The 13,546-nt window shown below is 47.2% G+C and overlaps 1 pseudogene; it reads right to left on the bottom strand.

Moving 5' to 3' along the window:
• Positions 1-7,304: 7,304 nt before the first annotated feature.
• On the bottom strand, positions 7,305-8,156 carry LOC122896693 (annotated as a pseudogene).
• Between the last annotated feature and the right edge of the window lie 5,390 nt (positions 8,157-13,546).

The raw sequence follows: 13,546 nt of genomic DNA, 5'->3' as shown, positions 1-13,546 counted from the left end.
GAATTCCACAGAGGATGGCAGGCACGTGGAACTTCTGGACAACTTCATTTAAGTGCCAAAATCTCATCTAATCCGCAGTGTTCCTTGGAGTTTACAATGCTGCTTTACTGAAAAATGCAGAAATACTATCGGTCACGCATATTTCCCTCATACGGAGGTAAGCATAGTAACAATTCACTAGAAATAAGAACGCAGACAACAGTTCTTCCGTGGAAATCTACTTCATTTTCTTAGTCAACCCCCAAATGTGAAACTAGGAAGGTGCATGATTGCAGTAGGCAGCCCCCGTGGAGAGTCTGCCTCTGCCTCTCCCTCTGCCCACAACCCCCACTTGTGTACATGCTCTCGCTTTCTCTATCTCAGAAAGATAAATAAACAATTTTTAAAAAATAAAATAAATACACAGTCCCTTTGTCAAATATGTCCCATGAGATGTCTATCATTAGGACTCCCTCTTTTTCTCGAACTACCATGAAATATCCAGAATTTCATAGTGCATGGTATATAGGATCTAACGTGGTGCTGACGTGAGAGAAAGCAAGCCTGAGCACCGCCAGCTGCGTGGTTACGGACTATGGGTAGGATCCTGCCAACTTAGCTGGCTTTCTCAGCCACCAGCCGAACCCCGTCTTCCTCTGCGGATGTTCTAACTGCTCTCCCTGCAGGGTCCTGGGCTCCTGGAAGTGATGGAGGTCGCTCACGTATGGAACCCAGGGTCTGGTACACAGTTGGTGCCTACTAAGGGACTGCGGAACTGAGCTTCCAATGTATTTGAAACCCAGAGTGAAAATATTTTCCCAGAAAACAATCCAGAATAGAACACTTTCCTGGTATAAAGAGAAAAGCTATGTTCTTGAAACGGACCGATATTAATCTGTATGCTATCGGAGGCACACATGGCTTTAGAAGTCGTCCTAGAAATAAGTAATTTAAATTTGAACACAACACTTCTTATAGATCTGTGCAAACCAAAACATACTTAAAAAATATATATATACACACACACACACACACATATATACACACATTTACATATATGCATATATAATACATGTATATACATATTACAGATGTGATATATACGTGTATACGTGTGTGTATAAAACCCTTATTTTGGTAGCTAAGCACACAGATTTCAGATGCAGACCTCTGCAGCCCCTGAGATCACGGGCCTGGCCTCTGTAAGCCCCCGCTGGCTGCCCTGTGGGGTGGCAGTAGGAACAGCACCTTACTCATCGTCTTCGTTCAAGAAGTAATTAAAGGACATAAGTAGAGCACTTAGCCGATCGCCCTTTTGGGGTCAAGAATACAGATATTTTGGGGAGCCTGGGTGGCTCAGTGGGTTAGGCCGCTGCCTTCAGCTCAGGTCATGATCCCAGGGCCCTGGGATCGAGCCCCGCATCGGGCTCTCTGCTCAGCAGGGAGCCTGCTTCCCCCTCTCTCTGCCTGCCTCTCTGCCTACTTGTGAACTCTGTCAAATAAATAAATAAAATATTTTTTAAAAAATTAAAAAAAGAATGCAGAGGGACGCCTGGGTGGCTCAGTTGGTTAAGCAGCTGCCTTCGGCTCAGGTCATGATCCCAGCGTCCTGGGATCGAGTCCCATATTGGGCTCCTTGCTCGGCAGGGAGCCTGCTTCTCCCTCTGCCTCTGCCTGCCTCTCTATCTGCCTGTGCTCGCTCTCTCTTCCTTTCTCTGATAAATAAATAAATAAATAATCTTTTAAAAAAAATGCAGATATTTTACTCCTATCTGAACGTCTGCCTCACGTCACATCGGCTAATCCTTCTAGAAGTAGGCTTTCTGGGCACAGTGAAGAAGCTTCTCAGGTGGCCTATGTCTTGAAGTTTTTTTATTGAAATTATAAAAAGTAAATTTTTGTTTCAAAAACAAAAGTTTTTTTTTTTAAAGATTTTATTTATTTGACAGAGAGAAATCACAAGTAGATGGAGAGGCAGGCAGAGAGAGAGAGGAGGGAAGCAGGCCCCCTGCTGAGCAGAGAGCCCGATGCGGGACTCGATCCCAGGACCCTGAGATCATGACCTGAGCCGAAGGCAGCGGCTTAACCCACTGAGCCACCCAGGCGCCCCCAAAAGTTTATTTTTAAACTTGAACAGAAGCCCCGGGGAGTAAAAGTTTTCTGTAGACAGACATGCTTACTTAATACACAGTATTTGAAGTTCCAGAAAGACTAACTGTGCTCTAGTAAAACCATGGGGCAGTTTGCGACAAGTATAATTGACAATAAAAATTCACAGCTGTCTTAGGAGACTTGCTTCCTTGGAGCCATTATTAATGGGAATCGGTTTCAGGAGTGGAAAAAAAGAGGTTTTAGAAGTGATGTGAATTACAGAATGACAGCAATCAAACTATGACGATCCGTATCCTTCATCACTAGGAAGAGTGGGCATCTGGTAATCAAGGCTGACTTTTCATGTTTATGTCAGTGAGGTATGACGGAGTTATACCATGTGCTTTAGTAAAGCAGTCTGTATTCAAGGTCACTTAACAAAAAAAATCCTCTGTATTTTCTTATAAATCACTTTTTAATTTAAATATTGTATAATTGTATGTTTAATTACACACCAATAAAACTGGAAATAAAAATAAAGATGGCCATGCCCTGTCCAAAAAGAAAAAAAAAAAAAAACAACTAACTGAAAATATTTGTGTGGTTTTTGTTGGTTTTAATGGGAACCCAAAAGCTGGGAGCGGTAGAAGAAAAAGACCAGATCCATGCCTTGGAAATGTTCTTCCTCTACTTTAGATATGAAAGAAAGTAAGAAAAAAGACATGGCCAGCCCTTATTCCTTCCACTCCCCACTCTGGATGTGATGTGATAGGGCAAAGCAGAAATAAATTCCTATGAATATTTTTCTTCTTCTATGAGGCTTCTCTTCAGATGTCCTCACGCCCGCCACACCCAAAAACCCAGATGAAGCTGGCGTGTGGCAGCCCCCCACCCCCCGCCCCTCCAGCCACGGACCTGTGATGGGAAGGACCAAGCCCTGAGTCTTTCTGTGTTTGCTGGTGAAAAACTATACTTTTCCTGAAACCTCTTAGTAGCAATTATTATTTTATGCTCATAGGGTCCTGACTCTCACCATATTGTAAAATAATAATTACAAGTTATCACCTTTCAAGTGCTTAATTAAGCTTACTTGTAAGACTTGTAATATAAACACTTGCCCTGGGGAAATGAGGTCTTTAAAATGATCACAGAGCCCGGCATCTCTGCGACAAGCTGTGTGAGGTGAAACAAGTCTTTCTCAGGACACTTCTCTCCATCAGTGTCATGCTATCGTCCCTCCAAGGCATTGCTGTTAGAATCACTCTTTTCCTGAAAATACAGCACAAAACGCAGAGTGTCTAGTCTTCCTTATCAAACAAGCGTCAAAGCTGTTCTGTACCTAGTAATTTGGAAGAATGGCCGAGAAACCGCAGCTCGGACTCGGGAACCGTGGGGTAAAGGAAAACGATGGCGCGATCACAGGAGGGAAGGAAGTGTCCCACATCTGGACAGGGAGGCCGGGTGGAGACTGGGGTCTCCGGAGCGCCCACCGCCCTTAGCCGCCCCACTCATTCAGCACGTTGGAAGGGCCTGGCAGAAGCAGAGATGCTGGAGCCCATTTTCCAACCATCCCCTTCCTGCCACTTAGTCTGTCGCTGTGCACACACAAGACTGGCTTTCCATGGTGCTGGAGTTCCCGTCCCCAGGCAAGTTCCAGGGGAACTTGGACCCCACATCCTAGAGAAATCGAGCCCTGGATGGAACCCAATGACTCAACTAACAGCAAATGAACCAGCTCTGGGGGAAAACCTGAAAATACTCTCTGACAATAAGGTAATGCTAGAAATGTCAGGAAAATTATTCTTAAATTTCAACATCCAAAAGACTGGGAAAGTTCTTTTGGGACAACGGAGGTGTCCAGAAGCATTTTTCTCCAGCAGAATTCCTACTTCAATAATATCTGCTTAGGGGCGCCTGGGTGGCTCAGTGGGTTAAGTCTCTGCCTTTGGCTCCGGTCATGATCTCGGGGTCCTGGGATTGAGCCCCACATCGGGCTCTCTGCTCGTCGGGGAGCTTGCTTCCCTCTCTCTGCCTGCCTCTCTGCCTACTTGTGATCTCTCTCTGTGTCAAATAAATAAATAAAATCTTTAAAAAATCTTCTTGTTTTCAAGTCTCACATGAAAAATGGTGCCTCACTGGGAAGGCTGAGTATCGTTCCTGTGTGTATGGGTCACTATCGTTTCCTTTTCTGTGAATTCGGTGTTCATATCCTTTGTGGCCACTTTCTTTCTTCTATTATTATTTTTCTGGTTGATTTGTGGGAGCTGAGAATTTCTTCTCCATTTCTCCCCCTGTCGTTTTACTTTGTTTAGGATTTGTTGCAGAAGTTTTGCTTTTAAATGAAATTAAATGTATCAGTCCTATCTTTGATGGCTTCTGAATTTTGAAATATAAGTAGGCCATTACGTCACCGGGTTTATACGAGAATTCTTATGTTTCTTCTAGTATTTCTGTGACTTCATTTTGAAAAAAAATTAAATCTTTTATTCATTTTGAATTTATCCAGGGGTACAGCATAATTTTTTTTATATTTTATTTATTTATTTCACAGAGAAATAGCCCAAGTAGGCAGAGAGGCAGGCAGAGGGAGAGGGAGAAGCAGACTCCCTGCTTAGCAGGGAGCCCGATGTGGGGCTCAATCCCAGGACCCTGAGCCGAAGGCAGCTGCCTAATCAACTTAGCCACCCAGGCTCCCCCAGCATGAAATACTGATCCATGTATATCTTCTTCTAGATGGCAACAATATTTTCCAACACTGTTTATTAACTAGTCCTTTCAGGGGATACAAAATTCTCTCCTGTATTTGGGTCCATTTCTGGTCCTTCTAGGTATATCATATGCCTTCATCATTGTTTTAATTACTGAGGTTTTGTAATATGTTTTAATATCTGGTAGGGCAATTTTCAATGTACTTATTTTGCCATGTGACCTTTAGAATCACCTTATCTTGTTAAAAAATAATTTTCATCTGTTTATTGGAATAGTGATTTATAAAATAATTTAGAGGGAATTCACAACTTTACAAGGTGGATTTTTTTCCCAAAAAAATGATATGCTCATTTTGATTTCTAATAATTATCAAGTTTATTTGTGGTTTTCTAAAACATGGCAGAAAACTGAACTCTCATATACATTTTTTCTTTGATAAGAATGTTCCTTACCCAAGTCATCATCAGGAACAATAGTTAGAAGATTACGGCAGACGCCAAATTATCTTGAAATTAAATACTTAAGATTAGGTGTTTATGTTTCCCTGACTTAATTTTTCAAGAAAAAAATGCCCCATATTTAATAAGGCAACATTGTTGCATAATCTGGTTTGTTCAAAGTTGCTTATTCTAGCGAGGCATGTTATTTGTTGCCATGAAGTCTGATTCTACTTCTCATTACCACGTCATGAAGTTCTGAAAAACATTCATTTACTTATAGAAAAACAAAATGATATCAGGTAGATTTAAATGACTGTAAATGCAGACATCTGAGGAGACGGCGTGATCTGATGCCCACGGGGTGTCGGCTGCTGGCAAAGTAACGGCTGCTGGGAGCCCAGTGCCTTCCTCGTAAGGCCAGGAACAACCTGGAGGGACACCCGTAGCAGAATGCCACAGCAGCTGAGAGACCTGGACATTAGAGCAGATCTGTCCGGGTGAAGGAGAGAAACTCTTCTGGAACATGTCCAAAAATACATTTTAAAGATGAGGGGGTACCAGGGGGAGAGGACTCAGCCGTTTGAGTGTCCAACTCTTGGCTTTGGCTCAGGTCATGATCTCAGTGTCCGGGGTTCAGGCCCCACGTTGGGCTCTGCACTAGTGGGGAGTCTGCTGGGGGTTCTCTCTCTCCCGCTGCCCCTTCCCCTGTTCTCTGTCTCTGAAATAAATAAATGTATCTTTAATAACCTCAGATGCTAGTCATGTTTCCTGGGCTACCTTCTGACAGAGTTGAGCTTCCTGACCCACGGCAAAGTCAACACCAAGGACAGAGGTGTGGGACACGCTATATTCCTCGGGTCGATTCTCCCTTGGCATGAGATGAGATCAGGGCAAGCGAAGACCTGCCTGCTTTTCAGGGCCAAAACATCACTTGCTGGGGTCCAGGACACGGTACTTTGCTTTTCTCTCAAGGAGGAAAAGGACCGCTAAGACCTTGGTTTGTCTGCTTCCATTCTGTGGCGATGTGGCCACAAACGCACAACTGACTCCCGATGTGAAGAAAAGAAGATGAAGGGTTAGCGTGTCACACGCAAACCTCATTCATGGGTCTCTGAAGACAGTTTCCTGCTGACGGTATTTTTCACCTATCAGACCATCACGAAATAGCAACATTTGGAAAGGTTTTCCCTCAAGGTGAACTCATCCAATCTTCTCAGTGATGATGTGGAGAAAAATAAGATCCAGACCAGTCTGTGGAGGTGTCCAGATCGCGTACGTCCCTGGGCTTACACAGTGGATTTAATTATTTTCCTTCTCTCGTCTTTTTCACTTTTATTAAACTGTACTTGACGTGGGCTGAGAAGTGAGCTCTAAGCCACGTCGGGACGCAGCCCTGGTTTTGTTTCCCTTCTACTTCATCTCACGTACAATTATTTTGTGCTCAGTTGCACGCATTGGTAAAAATGTGTTGAGCCAAGGCTAATATTCCTTTTATAATTTTGCACGTAAAGTGATCCTGATCCTAGAATAAAGCATATGTGATTTAATCCCATGACTCTTTCCCACAAATATTTTCTTTTTAAAGTAAAATTATTTAAATTCAATTTAGTGTATTATTAGTTCTGGCGGTACAGGTCAGTGATCATCAGTTGCAGAGAACACCCAGCACTCTTTCCGTCACGTGCCTCCTTCATGCCCATCCCCGAGTCACCCACCCCCCCACCTTCCCTCCAGCAGCCCTTGGTTTGTTCCCTAGAGCTAAGAGTCTCCTATGGTTTGCAGACATGATTTCCTTTTCAAGAGCAAGATACCTCCTAACCCACTGAGCCACCCAGGTGCCTCTCAAGAGCAAGATACCTCCTAAATTATTTCATGTTCTTCTCTTCCCGTGGCAGGCAGTCCAGCTAGAGCGCCTGTCACAAAGCTCTCTCCTGTTGGAATTTAACTGTGATTTTTCTTAAATGCATGATGGCATTCGGTTTATTCTGAGGGAAAGCAGAGTTTGCGGCTCTTGAGAAGCACTGGAGAGGCATGGCTGAAGAGCAGCCAGGAGAGGAACGGCCGACGGTGCCCTGCCATCCCCTGCCCCGCCATCCCGCACAGCTGCAGAGGGGCCTCTGCCACACGGGAAACCAGAGTCTTAATGTCGCGCCACGGAAGAAGGGTGAGCAGGTGGACTGTTTTTCTCCTCCAGTAGTTTTGCTCTCCCCCGGCCATCCCTAAAGTCTGGTATTTATGGCTGGAGGCACAGGGCCCACCCCCTTCTCTCCCAGAAGGTGTGCCAACAACTCCAGAGCCCACTAGCAGGTGGGTTTGGCATCCAGTGGGGCCACAGTGACAGGCAGCCCAAAGGCCCCATGTTCCCAGGCTGAGTGGGTGGTGTCCTGGAGCTGGATCTTCACCTTTGGTGTGCGGATCTTTCCCAGAGGAGTTCGGGCTTGTTCCGGAAACACGCCAGCCTTCTCTGCTGTGCCAGGATGGCCTGGGGTTCCAAGACGACCAGACGCACGTCCATAGCTCGCTGGACACTTTCTCCAGCATCTCCAGGACCACAGCGGTGAGGAATCGCTGACCGAGAAGCTTCCTTTTGCAACGATCACAGAGAAGCAGTCTTGGGGGAGCTGGACAGGAGTGTGGACGTGCTGTCCCAGGGCAGTGTGGGGAACCAGAGCTGGTGGCTCGTGTCTGTCTCCCATGATCGGTGCCGTGAGGCTCAGGTGCAGCTCCTGGCTGGTGTTCCAGATGTTCCTAGAGCAGCACAGGACCGAGAACTAGGCCAGAGGCAGGGGACAGCACGTGATAGGACAGCCCCCTCAGGAGTGCGGCAGGGGGGAGGGCAGGCCACAGCAGCACCCAGTTCCTTTCCCGGGACTAGACTTTCATGGTCATTTATTTGATTCTTCCTCCACTATTGTCTCACGGCCGAGAACATGGCATATTGAGGCCAGCCACTCTCTTACCCTCTCCCGGGTCATTCAGTGCAGTCACCGGAAAATGACATTCAAGTACCTCTGAAAACTCACTTACAGGGGCACCTATCAGTTAAGCAGCTGCCTTCAGCTCAGGACATGATCCCAGGGTCCTGGGATTGAGCCCCGCATCGGGCCTCCTGCTCAACGGGAAGGTTGCTTCTCCCTCTCCCACTCGCCCTGCTTGTGTCCCCTCTCTCACTGTGTCTCTCTCTGTCAAATAAATAAATATTTGGATTTCCAAAGGGCATTGGTTTCCACCACCATGACTGTTCCCTTTAGAAGAATGTGTTCTGAATTTTCTTTTCTTTAGTTTGAATTAGGCAACTTAACTTAGAAACACACGGTTCTCCTCTGTGGTCACATTCTGGGTTAGGAAAACATGTGGCTTTTGTCTTATCCAGACTCAGAGTTCACCGGAAGCGCTTCTCTCAACCTTGGCATGGTTTCCTTCTCTCCTCCTCTCCCTTCTTCCCTTCGCTCTTCCCTTCCCGCATCCCTCCCTTCCTCCTTCAAACAATTATTCATTCGACTACCCCACTTTAAAGATGAGAAAGTCAAGGCCGGAGCAAGTGGTTCCTGAGCTCCATGGCTGCTGCACGGCTGGCCCGGGTTTGCTGTCCCTCCCCATGCTTCTCCCATTGCGCCGGCTCGTGCGTTTTCAGGAAATACTGTTGAATGAAGAGCTGAGTGACGTGTGTGCGCCGACCACTTCGCACGATGCATCCGAAAGACTCAGCTCGAGGGATGCCCCCTCCTGGACTGGAGGGACTTTCGGGGCTAACGTGTTGCTCCCTCACATCACCCCTCGTTTTACCTAATCGCTCAATGCCGACATTCTCATGATCCTTTTAAAGTGAGAACACTGAGTTCACAGACACTTATGGACTTGTCCCAGATCCCCCAGCTGACAAGTGGCAGAGAAGCGACCCAGGTCACGGGCTTGGAGTCTGCGGCTGTGGCTGCCATCAGAGCCTGCTCCTGCTCTGCTCCTAAGACAGGTTCCCTTCAAGCTGCCCAAGACGCCTGAGAGGCAAGACGGGACTCTGGAATGAAATGACATGCCCCACCACGGCGAAGGGATGTAGAAGCGACAGAAATCTGCCCGCGTGAAGAAAGTCAAGTGTGCCCTGGGCAGCCAGGAGCCCTAGGTCTGTGCTCGACGACGGGACCCCCGTTCTGCTCGTTCTCTTTACTCTGTCAGCCGGGCACCGGCATCCTGCCTGCTGGGTCCACCGCGATTTGTGAACGTGTTTCTCATTCCCCTCGGCTTGGCTGGGTACGTGAGCCGGGCTCCTCTTTAACCTGGAAGCGACCAGCATGAGGTTAGGACGCCAGGTCACAAGTGGACTGAAAAAGCTGCTTCAGTTGTTATGGACAGAAAAAGCTCGGAGTTTCAACCCGAGTCATGAATCTGTCTAGAAAGTAAATGTGTATTTATTATGGCTGTTCTAATTACTACAGCAGTTAGAGAAATCCCACTTTCCAAAGAAAAATGGGATGGACATTATCATATAATTATTTTAAAAATACTCCCACCGTGTGGCGAGCACTACCGTCTGTGGGAAGAAGGAACCGGTGCCTAGCAGGTGACCGTCGGTGCACTTACTCCTCGTGGAAATCCACTGCACGGCCTTTCCCGGCGATGCTTTCTCAGAACTATTGCAACTTCGTATCCGCGGTCATCGGATTTTAGATTTCAGAAACATTTTAAAGAAAAGATGGTGGGGGTGGAGGAGACCCGAGGAACCAATTTCCCATTTCGCAGGCCTGTTCTGCAATTCTATCTTACAATCCCATCATACAATGCATCTAGACAAATCCAGTGAATTAGAACACGAATATGTAATGATTAAAAGTCAGTCAGCAAAACTCTATAAAAATTTCACAACATTTTTTTTTCTTTTGTCACTTTAGTCTGGGAAAAGCCTTGTCACTCACACAGTTGTTCTCGGGCAAATACTTAGCGCCTCTTTTCTGAGGGGCATAGACTCGTCTCTCTCAACCGGCTCTGGGACAGTGTCTGTCCGTCTGCACCCAAACAGCGGGTGTCCCTCGGTCCTGTTGCTAACATCCGGCGTGCAGACTCCCCGGATACATACACACACACACACAGACACACACACCCCCAACATGAAAGAGAGTAAGAGGGAAGTGAGGAAAAGAAGAAAGAAAAAGGGGAGGGAGGAAGGAAAACCAAAGAAAAATAAAAAGGAAACCTAATCCAGCAACGACAAAAACTTTTAAAGGCTGGGAACGAGAAAAAAGGAAGTTGTTTATGCCAAACATTGGCCACAGACTAACACAAGGCTTGGTCCCAACTCCGGGGATTCACTGACCCGCATGTGGTGGGGATGTGCTGGGCGCAGCCAGCTCTCCCGAGCCGCGGGCGCGTTTCCCGGTTCCCGGAGGGGAGCCCTGCGGCGCCCCCCACCCCCCCGCACCTCCAGGCTTGTGGACGCCCCCCCCTCCCCTCCCGTCACTGGCACGCACTCTCCCCACTGCCACCAGCTCACCTAAACTTCTTCTCTCCTTAAAGACATCACCGTCATGTTTTTCCCAACAATCCGGCCGTGCTGCTCCTTTCATGGGGGGCTTCGTTTACATCCTTCACACCGCTTGTCGCCTCACAGGCTTCCGCCCTCCCTGTCTGGCCGGATAGCACGGGCCACATCCGTGGCCGTGCGCGACTCACACCACGATGATCTCAGTATCGCGCCTTCTGCTTCATCCAGCACGAGCTGGAGGCACAGAAAACCTTTTGCATGTAGTAAAAGCGTCTCTTCGCGAGGCTTCCCACGTCCAGGGCCTGTGCCAGCCATGCACAGTTCATTTCATCTCGACGACAATCACGAAGGTAGAAATACTCCTTCCCATTTTGTTATTCCCCATTTTACACGCGAGGAAGCAGAGGCCCAGGATCCCTCGGCGGCAGGGGCCGGAGTGAGACGCGCCTCTACACCTGCCGCACGAGACGCGGCCGTCACGAAGCAAAACTCAGTTCAGCGCAGACAGTAGGAGAAAACCCAGGAGAACCGCGACGTTTGCTTGTGGCCAGAGCACCACAGACGGTTTAAACTTCCTGACTCTGCCACAGAAAGACCCGGGCTCTGCGTCCTTGCCCTGACACTTCCTGCTGCCTTTGGGCGTTTTACTTACTGTTTTCAATCTCAGTCCTACCACCTGGAAAATAAGGAATATTAGCACGTTCCTCATACGCTCTCGAGAAATGAGAGATACCATAAGCCCATTTAGGAAGATCACACTGGTTTAAATATGTTGTAGTGTTAAAATCTGTTTGCAAAAAAAAAACAAAAACCAATCGTCGAAAGAGCGAGGTTACTAGGATTTATTACCCTCTTTGGAAAAACCTGCAGAGTTTAGATATAACTTTTGTTATATTCCATTGCGATTAATTTAAACGGAAAAGTAATTTGTTGACAACTTTCCATTTCAGGTTTTAAGATCTAGTTTAGTTTTCTAAAACATCTCCTTTGAAAGTGCAAGAAAAATCTTTTCAGGGGCAGGCCAGTAAAATATCAGTAGGTACACAACAGCGACTCTGTACCCTGACTGTTGAGCCTGTCCCTCCGCCTCACCTCCTGTAGGTCCCCGTTCCCTCGGCCACCCTGTCCAGTCTTCCCCGGGAGAAGTGTAAGGGAACGTGTGTGTCCGAGAAAGCAGAGTCTCGATCACTGACCGGTTAGGATGGCTGGAACCTCGAGGAAAGGTCATTTCTAGCTGCTTTTGCATATCCTGTGTGTGGCAGGATATTCCCTACGATTCACCTAAAATAAAAGTTTAGCCTAGAAAGAGAGGAGAGCCTTGATAGCTTCCTCTGCTTCCAGGCTTATGTGACCTACTTACACACGGCTTACCAGGCCTTGGAAAGGTTTTGCTGGAAGTTTGATGCGTCTTGACCTCACTCTTAATTTGGCACTGAACTAGGGCGGAGTGCCGGGCTGAAAGGCTCCACGTGCAGTGTAGACCACGGCCGGGAGACCCTCCCAGGCAATCCTCAAGCGTTGGGCAAATCACGGTCAACGCTGCACACTGCCGTTTCGTTTTGCAGCGCAGTCGAGTTGTGCATTTCCTGCACTCACGTTCTGGAGTTATTTGTCACAGGGACGACACTTCCCGCCCACCGGCAGTCTGTCCGGGCGGGGATTCTCTCTAACCCAGGAAATGAAGTCACCAGCCCACAACGGCTGTCTCTGCAGGGACTCTGCCTCCCCTTTCCGACAGGAGCAGCCCTTCGGGAGTATTTCAAGACAGATGCAGAGATGGTGACAAATAAATGGATATACGTGTGTTTAACAGTGTGCCAGGCATGCAGAATCATCCCAACTCTGCAGAACTCCGGAGACGTGTGAGAACGCGATGTGATTCAGGGCCCTTTTCATACAGCCGTGGAAAGATTATATAACACGCAATTTTGACTAAAAAAGATGCTAACTACTTGAGGCTTTCAAACTTTTCATTGTTTTGTAATTGATTTTCTGGCTCAGAAATCATACGCTCTACTTCTAATTTATACTTTGAGCTAAAGTGAAAAGGGATGCCTTCTCATGTTTCTGCATAAAAACACGGACGGATCTCATGATCATTTCATTCTGTACTTGGACTTAGAGGTTCCTCCCTCTCAGTTTCCCTAGAAGACTAGGTCGGATGGCATTAAAAACAATGACATGTTCTTGGGACGCCTGGGCGACTCAGTGGGTTAAGGGTCTGCCTTCGGCTCTGGTCATGATCCCAGGGTCCTGGGATCCAGCCCCGCATGGGTCTGGTTTCCTGCTCAGTGAGGGGCTGGCTTCTGGCCCTCCTTATGCTTCTGTCCCTCCCCCGCTTCTCACTCTCCTTGTGTCCCCCCTCCCCTTCGCCCTGCTCCTGCACTCTCTCTCTCAAATGAATAAATTAAAAAACTTTAAAAAATGACTAATTCTTAGATTAAGGGGTTAAAAAGAGAATCCAAGAGTTATGTTTATATAAATACCTATTTATTTTTAAATATTTGATTGAGATATAATACATACCTACACACCATAGGATGCATCTTTTATTTTTTATTTTTAAAAAAGATTTGATTGATTTATTGTTTTAGAGAGAGGGAGCGAGAGAGCGTGGCAGGAGGTGCTGAGGGAGAGGGAGTGAATCCCAAGCAAACTCTGCACCGAGCGTGGAGTCTGGCAGGGGGCTGGGTCTCATGACCTTGAGGTCATGACCTAAGCCAAAACCAAGAGTCGGTCACTTAACCGCCTGAGCCGCCCCGATGGCCCACCATGTGTCCTTTATAAGTGTCCACGCGGTGGTGTTTGTACACGGCAAGGTTGTGTGTCCATCACCCCCGTCTTATTCTGG

This window comes from Neovison vison, chromosome 1 (genome assembly GCF_020171115.1).
Source record: "Neovison vison isolate M4711 chromosome 1, ASM_NN_V1, whole genome shotgun sequence".
Taxonomy (NCBI): Eukaryota; Metazoa; Chordata; class Mammalia; order Carnivora; family Mustelidae; genus Neogale; species Neogale vison.
The sequence above is the reverse complement of the archived record's forward strand: the minus strand, read 5'-3'. Positions and strand labels throughout refer to the sequence as shown.